This window comes from Pipistrellus kuhlii, unplaced genomic scaffold, assembly GCF_014108245.1.
Source record: "Pipistrellus kuhlii isolate mPipKuh1 unplaced genomic scaffold, mPipKuh1.p scaffold_m20_p_5, whole genome shotgun sequence".
In the NCBI taxonomy this organism is placed as follows: domain Eukaryota; kingdom Metazoa; phylum Chordata; class Mammalia; order Chiroptera; family Vespertilionidae; genus Pipistrellus; species Pipistrellus kuhlii.
This window is the reverse complement of record NW_023425551.1, coordinates 26,804,668-26,820,902: the sequence shown is the minus strand read 5'-3', so window position 1 is coordinate 26,820,902 and position 16,235 is coordinate 26,804,668. Positions and strand designations below refer to the sequence as shown.

At 38.5% G+C, this 16,235-nt stretch overlaps 1 long non-coding RNA gene across 1 annotated transcript in view; it reads right to left on the bottom strand.

Annotated features, from left to right (window-relative positions):
* Positions 1-9,471, bottom strand: part of LOC123651359 — a 49,179-nt gene extending 39,708 nt beyond the window's left edge. The window contains exon 1 of the long non-coding RNA XR_006740013.1: positions 9,428-9,471. This is a non-coding gene — a long non-coding RNA (uncharacterized LOC123651359). The remainder of the gene's footprint in view (positions 1-9,427) is intronic.
* Between the last annotated feature and the right edge of the window lie 6,764 nt (positions 9,472-16,235).

Here is a 16,235-nt window from a genome sequence, read left to right as displayed (position 1 = left end):
GGGTCTCTAGGCCTGGCCTGCATCCTCTCACAATCTGGGACCTCTTGGGGGATATTGGACTGCTAGTTTCGGCCCAATCTCTGCAGGCCAGGCTGAAGGACCCCAGTGGTGCACGAATCTGTGTGTGCATTGGGCCACTAGTATGCATATAAGATCTTTGGTTAATCTCTTCCCCTTCACTCCCTCCCCTCTTTCCTCTGAGATTCATCAGTCTGTTCCATGTTTCCATGCTTGTGCATTGAGCGTCTGCCCCCTGGTGGTCAGTATGCATCATAGCTATTGGTTCAATGGTTGAACAGTTGAACGGTTGCTTAGGCTTTTATATAGATAGATAACTAGAGGCCAAGTGCACAGATTTATGCACTGGTGGTGTCCCTTGGCATGGCCTGTGGTGATCAATGGACCTTTGCACTGCTGCAGCCCAGCCTTACCTGCCAGCTTGTTGGTGGGTAGAGGTGCACAGGGGGGTATCCACAGGAGAGATTTGCACCACCACATGTGTGCGTGCCAGCAGTGAGCCAAGCATCTGGTGCCTGTCAATCAGCTGAGCAGCACTCCTGCTGTGGGAATGCACTGACCACCAGGGTGTAGCTCCTGCATTGAGTGTCTGCCCCCTGGTGGTCAGTGCACATCATAGCTACTAGTTGGTCATCCAGTCTCTTAGGGCTTTATATATATTAATATGTATATAGATACAAATATAGATAGATAGAGATAGAGATAGATAGAGATAGAGAGCAGTCGCCAACCATTCAGACCTCATGGACCACCAGTTGTCCATGGACCACCGGTTGGCAATCACTCCTCCAATCGTCTCCTTAAACCATCAGTCACTAACCTTTCAGACATCACAGACCACCAGTGGTCTATGGACCTCCAGTTGGTGATTGCTGGATATAGATAGGTATGGGTATGGGTATGGGTATGGGTATGGGTATGGATATGGATATGGATATGGATATGGATATGGATATGGATACAGGTAGACGTAGAGGTAGAGGTAGAGAGATAGAGAGATAGAGATAAATGGTATAGAGATAGAGATACAGATAGAGATACAGATACAGATAGAGATAGAGATAGAGATAATGTAGATGATATCTTTTGCCTCTTGTCATTTTCCTAATCCTATATCCTATATAATAAAAGGGTAATATGCAAATTGGCCCTAATGGCAGAACAACCACTGGAACAGTTACTACGAGGCACACTGACCACCTCTTGGTCCTTTCCCTGCCAGCCATCAGGCACCGATCACCATACAGCAAATGGAGAACCAGGGGGTGGGTGGCGGTAGAGAGCAAGACCAGCTGCAGGCAACTGGGGAAGATGGCCCTGATCGCAGTCTAGGCCTAGGGACTGTACCCATGAACAAATTTTGTGCACTGGGCCTCTAGTATTGTACATAATAATTGCAGATTCATGGAGAAGCTGTGGATCAAGTATGCACTTCCTATATTGGTTGTTGATGTGCTCAAATAAATATTGGATGCCTTCCCTAAAAGAGATTATAATGTAATGTGGTCAAATGTATTTTACATAATAGGTAGATGTAACAAAGTCATTATATTTCAATTATAAGTAGCATGTTTCCTTGATCTGAACTTAATCTCTAGAAAGCAACCTCTGTACGTGAAAGAACAAAGGAACATAACATTTCCCTGTTTTGTCATTTTAGAAGCTGCGCACCACCTTTTGTTCTGCATTGCCACCCCATCCAGTTTGAGAAGAGTTGGCTGTTCTGTGCTTGGCTCCATTCATTTCCCTGACATCCTTTGATTCTGGCCTGGCTCCCCAGCCACCATCCTTCCTTGTCACGGAGGTCCTGCCAGTGCAGCTCATTCAGTAGCCATCACCACAGTGAGCTATATCCCAGCAGCTCCAGATGGAAGACGGGGGTAAACAGCTCCCCTAAGATGCTCTCCAATGCGGTGCCATCAATCAACCTGCAGCTGGGACTAAACCACACGGTGACTGAGCCAGCGACTTCCTGCCAAATGCCTCGCACGTTTCTCAGTGCCCAGCCTCCTTCAAGAGGGAGACGTTGCAATTACATTCTTAGCAGTCCTCGGTACCTAATATTTATAACTTACTTTCTATAGCTCTGACCATTAATATTCTTCATCTAGTTTTTTTTTTTTTAATTATAATAGTTACCTCAACTACTAATTCTATTCATTTTATTTCCCTCTGGAAAGGCAGAGTCTCTTGTTTGCTTGCTCCTTCAATAAATCACAATGTAGAAAATCAAATGGGTTATTTTACATTAAGCAATGGTAAGCAGTTCTTTTTTTTTCCTGCAAGCAGCAGATGAGGGGTGGTCCTTCCTGAAGTCAAGACCAAGATTGAGCGAGAACAGCTGGAGCTCTGTGGCACGGGAGCCTTGGCACTCACACTGCAGGCTAAGCATCCTGTGACGGCTGCTGGGATGCTTCCCGTCCATCAGACTGTGAGCGGAGGCTGGTGCTGTACATCACCATGGACTCCATGAGCAGAAATAATAAACTCTGTCTATGACCATATATATTCCATTATAGAAATGTTCAACTGAACGTTATGGCACTTGCATCTGCTTAGTGGCATTTATTTCGGTTAAGCTAATAAGTCACTTCCTTGTTGTTGGCATCACAGATTTTGAAGAATATCTTCTGCCCAAGTTGTAGATAGGTTCCCTGTTTATTCTCTGCAACTATCTTCCCCAAGATGCTGTGGCTCGGAAATGTCTCAACATCCTAACTTGAAGATGGTTGGAGAGTTCTTCAGAGCTCTGCAAATCATCCTTGGCTGGTGCAATAAACTGGTTTCCTTTTCTTCAGGTACATAAGAACAATCAGTCCATCTATAGACAATGAGTGCTATTTTTAGAAACATTTTTCCATTTGTATATGCACACATATGCTCACACACACAAACACACATGCATTCTGCTTCCACCTGATTTCTACTTTGGAAGTATAAGGAAATCCTAGGGAATCTAGATACAGGTAGAGTGAGAATATAATTAATTCCATATGATTGTGTGAGCACGCTGATGTACATGAGAGACTCCAGGTAGGAATAACAACATACAACGCAGGCATATGGCATTGAGTGCGTAATAATAAAGTCAAAGGGATCACTTTATGGAAACTTGGGAGTTTCTTATATCAGCATCTTCACTTTACAGGTGAGGACACTGACACCCACAGTCTTGAACTCACTTGCCCATGAATTCACACTGAGCAGGCCTAGGAGCTGGGACTGTTTAAGTTATGTCACAGTAAATAGAAAAAAAGAAAATATTATAAAAATCAGTTAGAAAAATCAGTTTTTAGGATAGTACAAAGTACAGTTAGTTATTCATTCCTTCCATGGTTATTTATTGAGCAATTATTATGTTCAAGTAATTATGAGGTTTATGAAAACATGATTGAGTCTCTTGTATCAAAGGACAGGTAAGCCCAGAAATGACTATAATGTAAACAGACTACAAGCACAAGACGTATATAAGTTAGATCTTCACTACTTACCACCTCTACATCAAACCAATAACCCATTTGGTAAAGGAGAAAAATAGAATGTAAGAAATAAAGCTGGGAACTCTCTGACACTGTCATATACAAACCATTTAGATTCAGATCAATTAAATAAATTATAAAATAATCAAGAATATACAGTGGTTCCATTATAGTTAGTGCCACCTATAAAAATAATCAATATGTAAAGGAAAATTTCAAATATAGATTTGGAAAATATGCTCCTGCTGGTAAATGTTAGATTTTTTTTTTATAAACCCCAAGGCTTTAAATTATGCATAGAAGTGACTCTGCCCTGTAAAGTTATAAAGAAAAATGTAGCCCTGGCCTGTTTTGCTTAGTGGTTAGAGCATCTGCCCAAGAACCAGAGGGTCAAGGATTCAATTCCTGGTCAAGGGCATGGACCTCGATTGCAGGTTTGTTTCCCAGCCCCAGTCAGGGCACAAATAGGAGGCAACCAATCGAAGTGTCTCTCCCACATCAATGTTTCTCTTTCTCTCTGCCCCTCTTCCCTACCTTTCACTCTGTCTAAAAACCAGTATTGGGGGTATTGGGGGGAGGGGGGAAAATAAAGTAAAATAAAAAGTATATGCTTTTTAATTTTAAAAAATATTTACTTAAAGATCTATAAGTTTAACGTTCTTCAAAAAAATGATATGCTTTTTACTGCCTCAGAATAAGAAAGTTTAGAAAAAGATGACAAGGCCTCAGTGTAGGAGAGCCTTTGGTTTTCTCTTACATAATCCTTTTCACACTTTCTGACACAAGATTGCACCGAACTGCACCTGCCCTGCTTGAGCATCCTTGCTTGGGAGGTGTGTTAGCACTTCCAGAGTCACGAGGTTGAGTTGCTTCTAACAAGGCACTGCCACGCGACTTCTGCTGACTCAGAGCACGAAGACTGGGAAGGTTGGTGCTGAGATCAAAACGTGTGAGAGCTCGAGAGTCATTTACAGTCTGCGAGGATCCGGTAAAGAGCTTCTATTTATGAAATGTTTACACACTGCATCTCCTTTTATCCTCACAGATCGTGTGATGTCAGACAAGTATTGGAATTTTTGCCTTGTAGATGAAGAATGAAATTCTTGACTATCATTGCAAAAACGGTCAGGGGCAAAATTGAGATACAATTTGAGTCCTCTGGGCTGCCAACCCTTCCTTCTTTCCACCCCATCACAAAGGCAAATTTTGTTCATGATGATATCTAAAAACTTAAATACTGGAGTCCTTAACATGCAGATTTTACACAATTATAGTAAACTGACAGAGAAGAAGTATGCACTCTCTTGTCAGCTAGCACATTTTTATCAAGATGAAGAAACAAGATATTTATGAGTGGGATTCTTATAAACAAGTTAATATAAAATAAGTCACTAATTATAAATAAGGTCAATAAATCTGATAGGTAAAAACAAGAGTGAAAGTTGAACTGTGAAATGACCTGGAAACCTGGTCTCAGTGTGTGGGTGTGTGTGTGGGGGGGGGGGGGGGATATTGATAGCATGACTTTTCTGCATTTTGACAGATCATTCCAAAGAGAAAGGGTAAAAATACACAAGCCCTTTGATGGGAATGGAGACATTTGTTCAGATTAAAAAAAAAGAAAAAGCAAAGCACTATGGCTGGGCTGCATACCAGCTCTCACTGAAAAACCGAGGAAAACATGAAAAGGTAAAGCCCGGAGCTGAAATGAATTAAACTTGACTGTTCGCTAGAATAGGAATAGGCAGGATTAGAAGCATCTGGTGCTTTTTTTCTCCCTTTACTTTCTCAAGAAAGATGCCCTGTCACTTAACCTATGACCATTATGTAATGTATGCCTCTGGTCAACAGCTGAGCTGCATGACCTTTGCACACAGTGTTTTAACATGTTTGCCCATCATGAGTAGAAGAGAATAAAGGACAAAAAGTATTGGTTTCCTCAGCTGGCAAAAAAAAAAAAAAAAATCATTCCTTTTCCTAATAAGGATTTTTCCTAGTACTGGCTTATGGGCAGGGGCAGCCTTGCTGTCATGGGAGCCATCATAAAGGATACTGGCAAAGGACCACCTGCGAGAGAACCTGTCTTCCACCAAATGATCACCCCTAGAAACCAGAATCATGTCTTGGGTGTAGGCACTGAGGTTCTAAAAAGTCCCCCTCTTTAATGATAGCATATGGGTTGTGGTAAATATACCAAAATGCTCTCAGTGCAAATTCAGAGGTCCCTAGGCCATTTTCATTTAACTGTATACAAACACAGCCATATTATAATTTCTTAAAGAAATGTTTTAATAGCTAAAATATATTCCTCTAGAATAATGCCTATAACATTCAAAAAGGAGGCATTTGTTTAAAAAGAAAAAGAAAACTTAAAGATAGGCTGAAATAATTTTGTGGACAAATATTTTTGCCATTATGGCATAAAAATGAGCAACAAGGCATAATGCAAATTCTTTATGTACAAATATGAAAGGTAAGCCAAAGGAGGAAGCAAATTACAAATAAGTGGATTCATAACAGATATGATACTAAATGCTAACATTCTAAAAGAGAACATTTTAATTTTCTTTTTTGAAGTTTTTTACAAGACATACATAAAAAACAAAACATAAAATTGATTAACTCAATTAGATTCATGGCTCCTTCATTTTAGTACACTTTTTTGAGATGACATCAAGATAGATTCATGGCAGATATGATTGTTACATAGAAATCAACTTCAAAAATGTTACTGATATTGACTTCAAATAGCTTTGCCTTCCTTAAATTACTTATTAAGAACCCAAAATTATTTAACTTATTTAGACTTGATGTGGACTTACTTATTTTTCATATTTTCTCTTCTCTTTCATACGAATACATAAATAGAAATGTTCACAATTTACAGATACAAATACACCATGGTTTTCATTCAGGATTGTTTTCTACATCATTTCTAGCTACAACGAGGACATTCTAGAGGATTGAATGGAAATATCTTATCACATCCCCACTTCATTTAGAAGGTGGGTAGTTTTACCTCTCAGCTTCTCCTGACCCTTATTATTTCTTCTAGAGGAGCCAGAGGAGCTAACTCTGAGAGAAACAGTGCTTCCAGCTGCTCAGCAGCCACCAGAGGGATATTCCCAAGAAGCAGAAGAAATTGTCAAGGACCAGCCCCCTCAGGTGCTCATCTACTCCCACCTCCACTAGATTCTTTCATTCCTCTTCTCCTCCTGTTTTAAATTGATGTACAGCAAGCATGTCAAACTCAAAGGCTAACAGGGACCAATAAACGAGGCATGTGGCCCATGGGCCACGAGTTTGACATGCTTGCTGTACAGGAAGCAGCCATAAATAAAAGTGGCTTTATGTGGGTTCTTAGTAAGGAGGCTAGATTTCCCCCCTCGGAGAAACAAGATAACACAATGATTAAAGCAATAGACTAAGCATCTGGGGCCAGCTGAGAGTCCCCTCTACACCTGCCAACCTGCAAGTCACTCAACCTCCCTGAGGAAAGACTTTAGCTCTAAAGTAGGACAACTTATTTCAATGAGCAAATAACTTGTGTTAAAAACTCTTAACAGAATATAATGTTACAGCATTTTGACAAATTAGTGATAATGAAATAAGTCAAATAGTGGCTTTTGAATATGCTATGTCTCAGCAATTGTATGAGGTCTTTGAGGTTAGTAATACAACAAAAAAAAACTGAATATTACCATAATTATAATCTTAGAAAAAATAAAGTATGTGCTCTTGAAAAGTAATATGTTTCTCTTAAGTTTTCTATGTAGAAGGAAGATAGAGAACAGATGATTGTAGCTTGTGAAACAAAATTAACTTCGTGGGTTTTATATTTGTTTTTCCTTCTTTGTATGAGAAGTTCAAGAAATGATGGCTACAGTGTTACTGCAGACTTTATAAGCATGATCCCTTAAGTAAAATGTGGAGGAAATAACATACATAATAGGAAAACAGCCAAAATTGGTTAAATTCTATTTTGGGCGGTTCACTAATACAGTGCCCTGTGTGCGGAGTGTTGGAGCTTCTCTTATAATGTTAAAAAAAAAAAAAAAAAAGCATTCCCCTTGAGTGTTTGACTCTCCTGACACACCTTAGAATGCTAGGGATCAGAATAAACACTTTTGCCAAAGAATGAAACATGCAAGACTGTGCTTATTATATTTACAATTCTTCACATCAGAGGAGTGAGTACCCGTGTGAGCCCAGCTGAGCCGTGTGAGAGACAGCATCCCGCTGTGAGCTGGCAGTAGTTTGGAACCTTCTTTTCTAAGGCTGGTGTGCTCCAGTTGGTATCAGAAGGGATCCTCATTGTTGTGGCCTGTTCCTGCCTCCAGGACAGCCACTTCCACACCCCCCACTGCTGGGCTCTCCATCCTGCAAGGAGCCATCTGGAGAGGAAAGGCCGGCCCCAACTCCCTCTGGAAGTTGTTAGCTCTGTCCCACAGTTGGCATCCAGGGGTTTTGAGAGTTGACCTCTTCACAGTCTTTCTTTTCATGTCAAGAAGTTGATTGTACCCTTTTCACTACCCTTTCAGCTTCAACCAGGTCTCCAAATTATAGAACAAATCTCTAAAGAAGACCTGGGCTTCCCATGGGAATGCAGACTGCTACCCTTAGATTCCTTCTTAACAAGCATAAGGACCTTGGGGCTTAATTTAAGGGGTGATGGGGGGGGGGCTGCTTTGTTTCCTCTGTGTAGCTTTTAAAAATAATTTTGAAAATAAAATAAGTAGAAAGAGGATGAATAATAGAACAAGCCAAATAAATATCTCAGTACAGTAGTCCACAATCATGAGCTAGTGTGTTAGAAAGGCTTGTATGTTGCATTATTAACTAGCTATGTGTTCTTGGGGAAGTTATTTACTGAATCTCATTGCTCCTCAGCTTTGTGTGTGTGTGTGTGTGTGTGTGTGTCTATTAAAAGATTCATAGAAGTTGGTTAATGGATAAAACTATCATTTATTAGTATAAATATAAGACTATTGGTAATTCTCTACCTCATTTGTTCACAAAAATAACTTAATTAATGTCCCTACTAGGTAACAAGCACCTGTATGAAGTCCTGGAGAGAAAAGGCAAACAAGAAAACCTTCCTGGGGTGGAGGGTAATGAGGGGATAGGGACATATATGTAAAAAATAAAAATTAATAAATTAATAAATAAAAATATTATAAGAAAAAAAAAGAAAACCTTCCTTCCTCTCAGGGATTCTTTCTATAGGAGTGATACTAGGCTAGAACAGTCCTAAGTCAGGTTTTAACATGTTACTGAACTCAAGATTGTAAAGATCACACATGACTGTGAGCTTAACCCCTTACAACTACACTATGTTTAAATTCCTTCTCTTTACTTTCTTACTGAAGCAAATAAAAGGTCCCCCTCCCATAAGAAGAGAGCTCGATATAATTGTCCTTTGAGAAAGTCCAAGCTTCACCAAAATGATAGTTGCTTACTGATTGCAAGGCCCTTTTTAAATGTATATGATCACACCCTTGGCATATGGCCTTTTGCAAGTTTCCACCTTCCTTACACTTAGTATCCTGAGTTCTCTTCTCCCTTTCCTGACCAGCAGGAATGGGAAGTCATCTTAAGTCACTCTTGTATTAAAGAAAACCTGCAGTTTTGATGAGCCAGGGAACTGGGATGCAATGGTCTCCACCCTCTTTTTCCCCTGGAATGTGGTTCTTTTAAAAGACTAAGTTCTATAGTAGACCCCCTTCTCCCTTATCCACAGGGGATTTGTTCCAAGACTCCAGGCAGATGTCTGAAACCTCAAATAGTAACAAACCTATTACATACCATGCTTTTTCCCATACCATACAAGTTTAATTTATAAATTAGGCACAGTAAGAGATTAACAACAATGACTAATAATAAAATGAAAGAATTACAATAATATACTGATCGTTTGATACTATACTCACCCTTGGTCCTGTGATGCTGCGAGATGAAACACCTATGTGAAGAGGTCAATGACGGGCCTTAGGACATAGTAGTATTAGGCTACTATGGACTTTATGACACATAAAAAGCATTTTTCTGCTTCTCTTTGGCAAATTTGAAGCACCAGCATCACTACTCTTGCACTTTGGAGCCATTATCAAGTAAAATAAGGGTGACTTGCACAGTAAGAGATCATGACAGTACAGTAGATCTGATAACCAAACTGGAAATGAATGGGCAGGAACTTTTTCAGCATGGATTCACTGACTCAAGTCCTAGGTTGGGCCAGGGAAATCCAGAGGCCATGAGATTTTATCACTCTACACAGAATGGGACATGATTTAGAACCTACGAATTGTTTTATTTCTGGCAGTTTCTATTTAATATTTTCAGTCTTTGGTTGATTGTGGGTAACAGAAACAATGGAAAGTAAAATTGCAAATGGGCAAGGGAAAGAGAATGGTATTTTAAATTAAATGTATTTTTTTCCTTATGTATCTAGACTCTGAGTATGCATTCCCTTTTATTATACACAGCTCTGTGCGGTCGCCATGCAGCCATCCTGGGCTGAAATGTGAAAGCTTCCCTTACAGCCCAGTCCCTCTTCAGATCAGCAGCCTGCTGGAAACATGAGACTGAGCTCAGGGTGGCCAGAGCTGCTCTGATCTCGATGCTGCCACCTAGAGGATACACTTGATATTCCTCACAACGTCTACTCTTGCCTGAGTCTCTGCTCCTGCCCTCCCTCCCTCTGAATTAGTTCTTCTTTCTCTCCTTCCTTTCCCTTCTTTAATTTTCAAATTGAGCTCAGACATGCTTTTTCCAGGAAAAAGCTATGCCACTCGAACCTACACATACTCCTTCATCACAGGTTTGTTCAGCATTCTCCAGACTTCCTATTTTGGACTCTAGTCTTGTGATCATTTCATTATTTTATAATTATCTCAATACCTGACACCCTGATTCAAAAATGTGAACCTCTAAAGTTTAAGTCTTGTCTAATTCCACTTGATAATCCCAGTACCTGCTACAAAATAATATTTTGAAAATAATTGTTGAAAGAACAAACTTTTTTTTCCCTGAAGTTTTTTAGACCTGAAAAGCAGAATAGCCCTGGTGTATGTTTCAGTCTGAGAGCCAACAGGCACGAGACCCAAGAAAACCCTATTTTTTAGTTCAAATCCAAAGGCTTGAGAAAATAAATGTCTCGGCTCAACCAGTCAGGCAAAAAGAATTCCTCTTACTCAGTATTTTTATCCTATTCGGGTCGTCAACTGATTAGATGGGGCACACCCACATTAAGGAGGGTAATCTTCCCTACTCAGTCTACTGCTTCAAATGTTTAACTCCTTCAAAAATACTCTTACAAACACACTGAGGACAATGTTTAATCACTTGTCTGGGCACCCCACAACCCAGTGAAGTTGGCTCATAAAATTAACCATCATAATACTTAAAGTTTATTTATCTTATTTTTAAAATATGGATTTCTGACTCTTCTTGGCATCACTTATATGGTATGGAAACTCCTTCCCGGGGAGTAACAAAAAGGTGGAGGTGAGTAGAGGCTGTCACAATCTCCAGCATTCACTTGATTTCGCTGGCTTGCCTCAGCACACATTTGAATTTGAGACCCATTAGTTTAGGCTGTATTGCTTATGAAAGCTCATGTTGGTCTTTGGGAAGGGTGTGTGTGTGTGTGTATTCCAATAGTGATTAATTTAGACAATGAGAAAAACTAAGAGGCATAAACATACATTAAATTAATGAAAAGACCTCAAAGGAGAACTAAAACCAGTGTGCACATGGCCACCCCAATTAGTTCTAGAGGATTTGAAATACCAAGATCCTTCTCCTATCCTCTGACTAGAAGTGCAGAGAGTAACAAAAACCACCACACACCGAAATCAATGTTTTAAAAATGTGCATAGTAACCAATCTCTTAGGGTATTTATTAGGGAAGACCTCACACCATCTTCCTGGAACTCCTGAGGTATCACTCTAGTAATACAGCCACAAAAACATGTTATGTTGGGGAAAAGGAAATAGATCTTGAGAAAGGATAATAAATCCTATTTTGCATTGACTGAAATAGAAGTGATTCTGAAAGCAAACAAATACCCTAAGAGATTGGTTACTATGCACATTTTTAAAACATTGATTTCTCAATCCTTAATTTCAGATAAATATTGGCTGTTTCTTAATGCTAAGAGGCATAAGTAAAGATTAAGCACTGAACCAGAGAGCAGCTTTGGGCTAATGGGAAAGAAACTCAAACTCCATTTCAAAGTGTTGAATCCAAGTACTGAATCAATTCACCAATGGTTTCTACCTATCTGGGCACTTGGGTTCCTTTAAGACCTCCTCCCACTATTCAATAGTAACCTTTCAGATGTACTTTGATATGCTTCATTTTGACTCTGGTAGATTTTAAGTTGTTTTAGGGGGGGGAAACATATCATATGATTTTTATGTAAAACATATCATATAGCTCTTAAGACAGAATTTTCACATAATAATGGCTCAATTAACATATATGATATGAATGGATTTAATGCCATTATATGTATATATTCTTCACAGTTAAACACAGCATTCAAGTTAGCAAAAGGGATGCTGACTAGAGAAAATAAAATGGTGATAGATAATCACACACACACACACAAAACACCCTTCCTTGGTGTAATCAACATCATGGGTACAGGAAGAGCGAGTCAATTCTCATATCCCCAGATGGGGGATGTCCACAAAATGTTGGAGATTCACAATCCAAGATAGGCTCTAAATTGTTTGGCAGCAACAATTCTCAGCTTAGGTCTACTGATTAGTTGTTTAAAAGATCAGATAGGTTTTGTGGTGGTGCTGGTGGTGGTTAGAACCATGCAAACATTGCAATTGAAAAAACTCAGCTAGATCCATCCTCACAATAGAACTGAGTGACATGCTTGTTCAGACATCAACGGGATTGGCATTTTCAGTTTCTTTTTTATAAGACCTATAAATTGCCAACAGTGCCCTATAGTAGTTCCCTTAATATAAACTTCGATGACCTAAGCTTTGAAGCATTACATTTTTTTGCAAAAATAATAAGCATGGGCACTTAGATCATTTCATAAATGTATCTAGATTTTTTTTTAGGATGAAAAAGAATTCTGGTAATTTTTATTTAACCAGAAGATGGCATTGTCAAGTGTGTTTTCTAGGCATAGGGTTATTGAGACTAACTTGAAACAATCAAGCCCTTGGAATTTGGTTTGATGAAAAAAAAAAAAAAAAAAAAAAAACTCAACCACACAGCAGTGTGAGTCTTTTGGAACTTAGAAGATTAACTACATAATTACAAACATTTTAGCTCCATTTCACCTTTACACGCCCATGGTATTGCCCTTTTGGTTGCAGAAAGTGCTGGATTCAGGCAGGAATACTGGGGCAGAGTAAGTTTAAGGGATGAATCACCCTTAGAATATGGTTATAAAAACTTGGTCTGTTTTGTTTTCCTCATTATCCTCAAAGCCTAGAAAATATAATAAGCACTCAATACATAGATCTTGATTGAAAAATAAATGAATTATCACTTAACTTGTTCTAAAACATCCATCTCTGAAATGGGGAAGAATTAATAGTGAATTATCCTCAGACCTTAGGTGAAAACTTAGCCTGAGAGTAACTGAATTAGATTATAATAATGAATGTGTTTGACCTGAATATTTCTTTTATGGTTCAGGAAGGTCTGCTTATAGAGTCAGCTCATAGTGTGGAAACTTCTCAGTTTAACATTCGACAGACCATTTCCTATCCTGACATCAATAGCAAGTTTCATGTGTACTTAATTTTATTCTTAGCATGGATGAAATTTGAGACAGCAAAAGTTCTTTTTTCATCTAGGTTATGTGAGATGATCCATCTTCACACTAAATTCTGTCTCTATTGATTCCAACCACAGGTAACTTCTTCGATTTCACATTAAGAGCAGGGAATGAAAATAAAGATTTCTCAAAATATGCAGTCCTGAAGGAAAATGAATTTAATCCACATGTTTTTATTTACCCCCCCCCAGAAGCGGGTGTTCTAAAGGATGAGTCAAGAACTCTAACTTGTCCTTCCCTGTAGAAAGCTTTCAAGGGAAGATTCAACACTATCTGATATTTTTTGTAGAAGTAGAGTTGTCTGTAGATGACTAATGGAGATTGTCTTTTGATTTGGCTTTCAGGCTACATTCTTCATGTTTACTCTGATACTGACATGCTGTCTTAACTGGAGACAGAAAGTTACACCAGCTGAGCTGGGTATTAGCAAATTACAGTGTCTTCAGTATTCCCTTTGAAAAATGTTTAACTCACCATTTGCTGAGAAGCCAAAAGCTGTAATTTTAGTTGTGAAGGTTTGTCTCACCCTTTCATTTATTCAAGCATATAATATATATTGATTGCCTACTATGTTCCCACACTATGCTAAAAGTTGGTCATCCACAATGTGAAGCTAGCTCTATCTAGGACAAGGAAACCATCACAAACTGCAAGGGTACTCTGTTCGTGGGCATGAACTAGATTCAACTTACATAGTTCTGAACTTTCTGTGTGTCAACCACTTCCATATTTGCTCTTCCATGTGACACTCCTATTTTAGAAAATTTCTAAAATATGATAGAGTGATTAGTCTCAAGATAATGGAGTTAGGAAACAGGCCTCCTCCACATACTGAGTCCTCTCTACCAAGACCCATTCTGCTGCATTTACTGCCCTAGATCTGGCTCTCCTAAATCAGCACTTCCTCTTCCACATTATATGCCAGATTTGAAAGGGGGAAATGAGGCAAGTAAACATATTTTATGAGGGCCAAGAAATTCTAAGATTCTCTAAAGAAATAGATTGAATTTTAAAAGAGCAACAAAATTCAGAAAGTATAATAATTTGAGAAATATAGCTAATGAAGGTAGATAAAAAAATCTATTAAACATATAACTTTTAATTTTTTTATGAGATAAAGGGATTTCTACGAATTACACTAAATCTTTGATAGACTAAAAAGGTTAAAAGCTAAAATTGTGAAACTAAGTTCTTTCATGTCTTAAGAGAGGGGTTACGGGTTGAAAATCCTAATTAGAACTTCTTGCTCATAGATCTCGAGCCTGAAACTTAGACTAGAAGCCAATACGTTGTATGCCATATTTTTCAGGCTAGAATAGAGGGTCCTTGGTTTAGCATTCAATTTTTCTTCAAAACCTGGTGTTGACAGCCTCTTCCTACTGTCTGGTTTCAGTATGTCTCCTGAGCCATAAGAGCCTATGTATGTCTGGGTAAAAATACTTGCTACATACACCATGCTAAAGTCATTAGTTACTTTTCAATATTCCCCATAGATGTCTGACTCTCTTAGAGGACAAAGACTGGATCCTCAGAGTTAATATGTATTGCATGTATATAGCCATATGCCAGGTACTGTTTAAATTTTTTAAATTGTTTTTCTCACTTGATTCTAAAAACAAGTCTGTAGTCTCTTATTTTTCAGATAAAAAAAACAGGTAACAAGTAAGAGATTAATATGCTCAATGCTGGCAACCAGTAACACAAATCTAGAATTCAGATCCAGTGAGTCTAGATCCAAAGCCTTATCATGTAACCACTCAGGGCCTCCTCCATTATTCAATTTCTTATTCCCAAGCTCTGATCTGGTCTCTACAAAAAACAGATGCTAAATAAGTGTTGAACTGATAATTGAATGAAAGCTCAAAGCAGTTCCTCCTTTACCATTCCCCTATGGCCTTATAGCTCAACCTTCATAGCAGGAGATTGATTGCCAACTTAAAATTAAATTAGATTGCTTTCCTTAACTACACCCTGACTAACTTGTGAAGGGAGACAGCTCAGAAATATATGATGTGGCAAGGGGATAGCAGTCCAGAACTAAGTTCTCCACACATACCCCATTGAGTGCTATTTGAGAGCCGGCTGTCTTTGCTAACACATACTTAGATCCAAATATCTTAAGATCTTCATGAAATATTCATGGCTTTATGTTTATGAAACCCTCATTGCAATTCATAAATACTAACAATAATATTTTACCAAGAGCAAAATAAAGGCTTATAGAATTAAGTGATTTAACTTGGCAAAGATCTATCAGTAAATCTCTAGCTAAGACTGAAATAGAGGCTATAAATCTGACCATGTAGTCTCAAGAGGAAAGAACTCATTTTCTCAGACTAGCTCACCATCTTGCTGCTTACCTACATTTTTCTTCTTTCTAGTTCTCTTTTTATATTTTTCCTGTGCTCTCATTCCCACCCTCTGCCACACATAGGGATCGTGAAGTAGGAAAAATAGGACAATGCCTGTTTGATGCATAAAGAAAAATACTAAGTCCCTCAGGGAACATCCACCCTTTTCCTGACACTACTTAGTACTTGTAATCAAGTCTCTTGAAGCTTACCTGGTAGGTAAATCAAGTGTTCTCTTAAAGGGGTCCAAAGGCAAAATTTTCTTAGCACAGCAGTCTGTCAGAACTATCCCAGGATTCTAACATTCTATATATTTTTTTCATCTTACTCCCAAAACTATAAGACAAGATGTAAAGTCAACATTCTATTGATATTTTTCCAAATATTAACCAAGTAATGCTTTCCTTTATTAAAACCTTCTCACTATGTAAGAGACAGTCAGAATATAAACAAGTGGTGTCAAAAATGAAAAAATATATATATAGTTGTATCATTAAATAAATCTTTCTAAGTCTTCTTCACACTATTAGAAACGTAATTATCATAATAGAATAAACCTGAAAGATAGAATT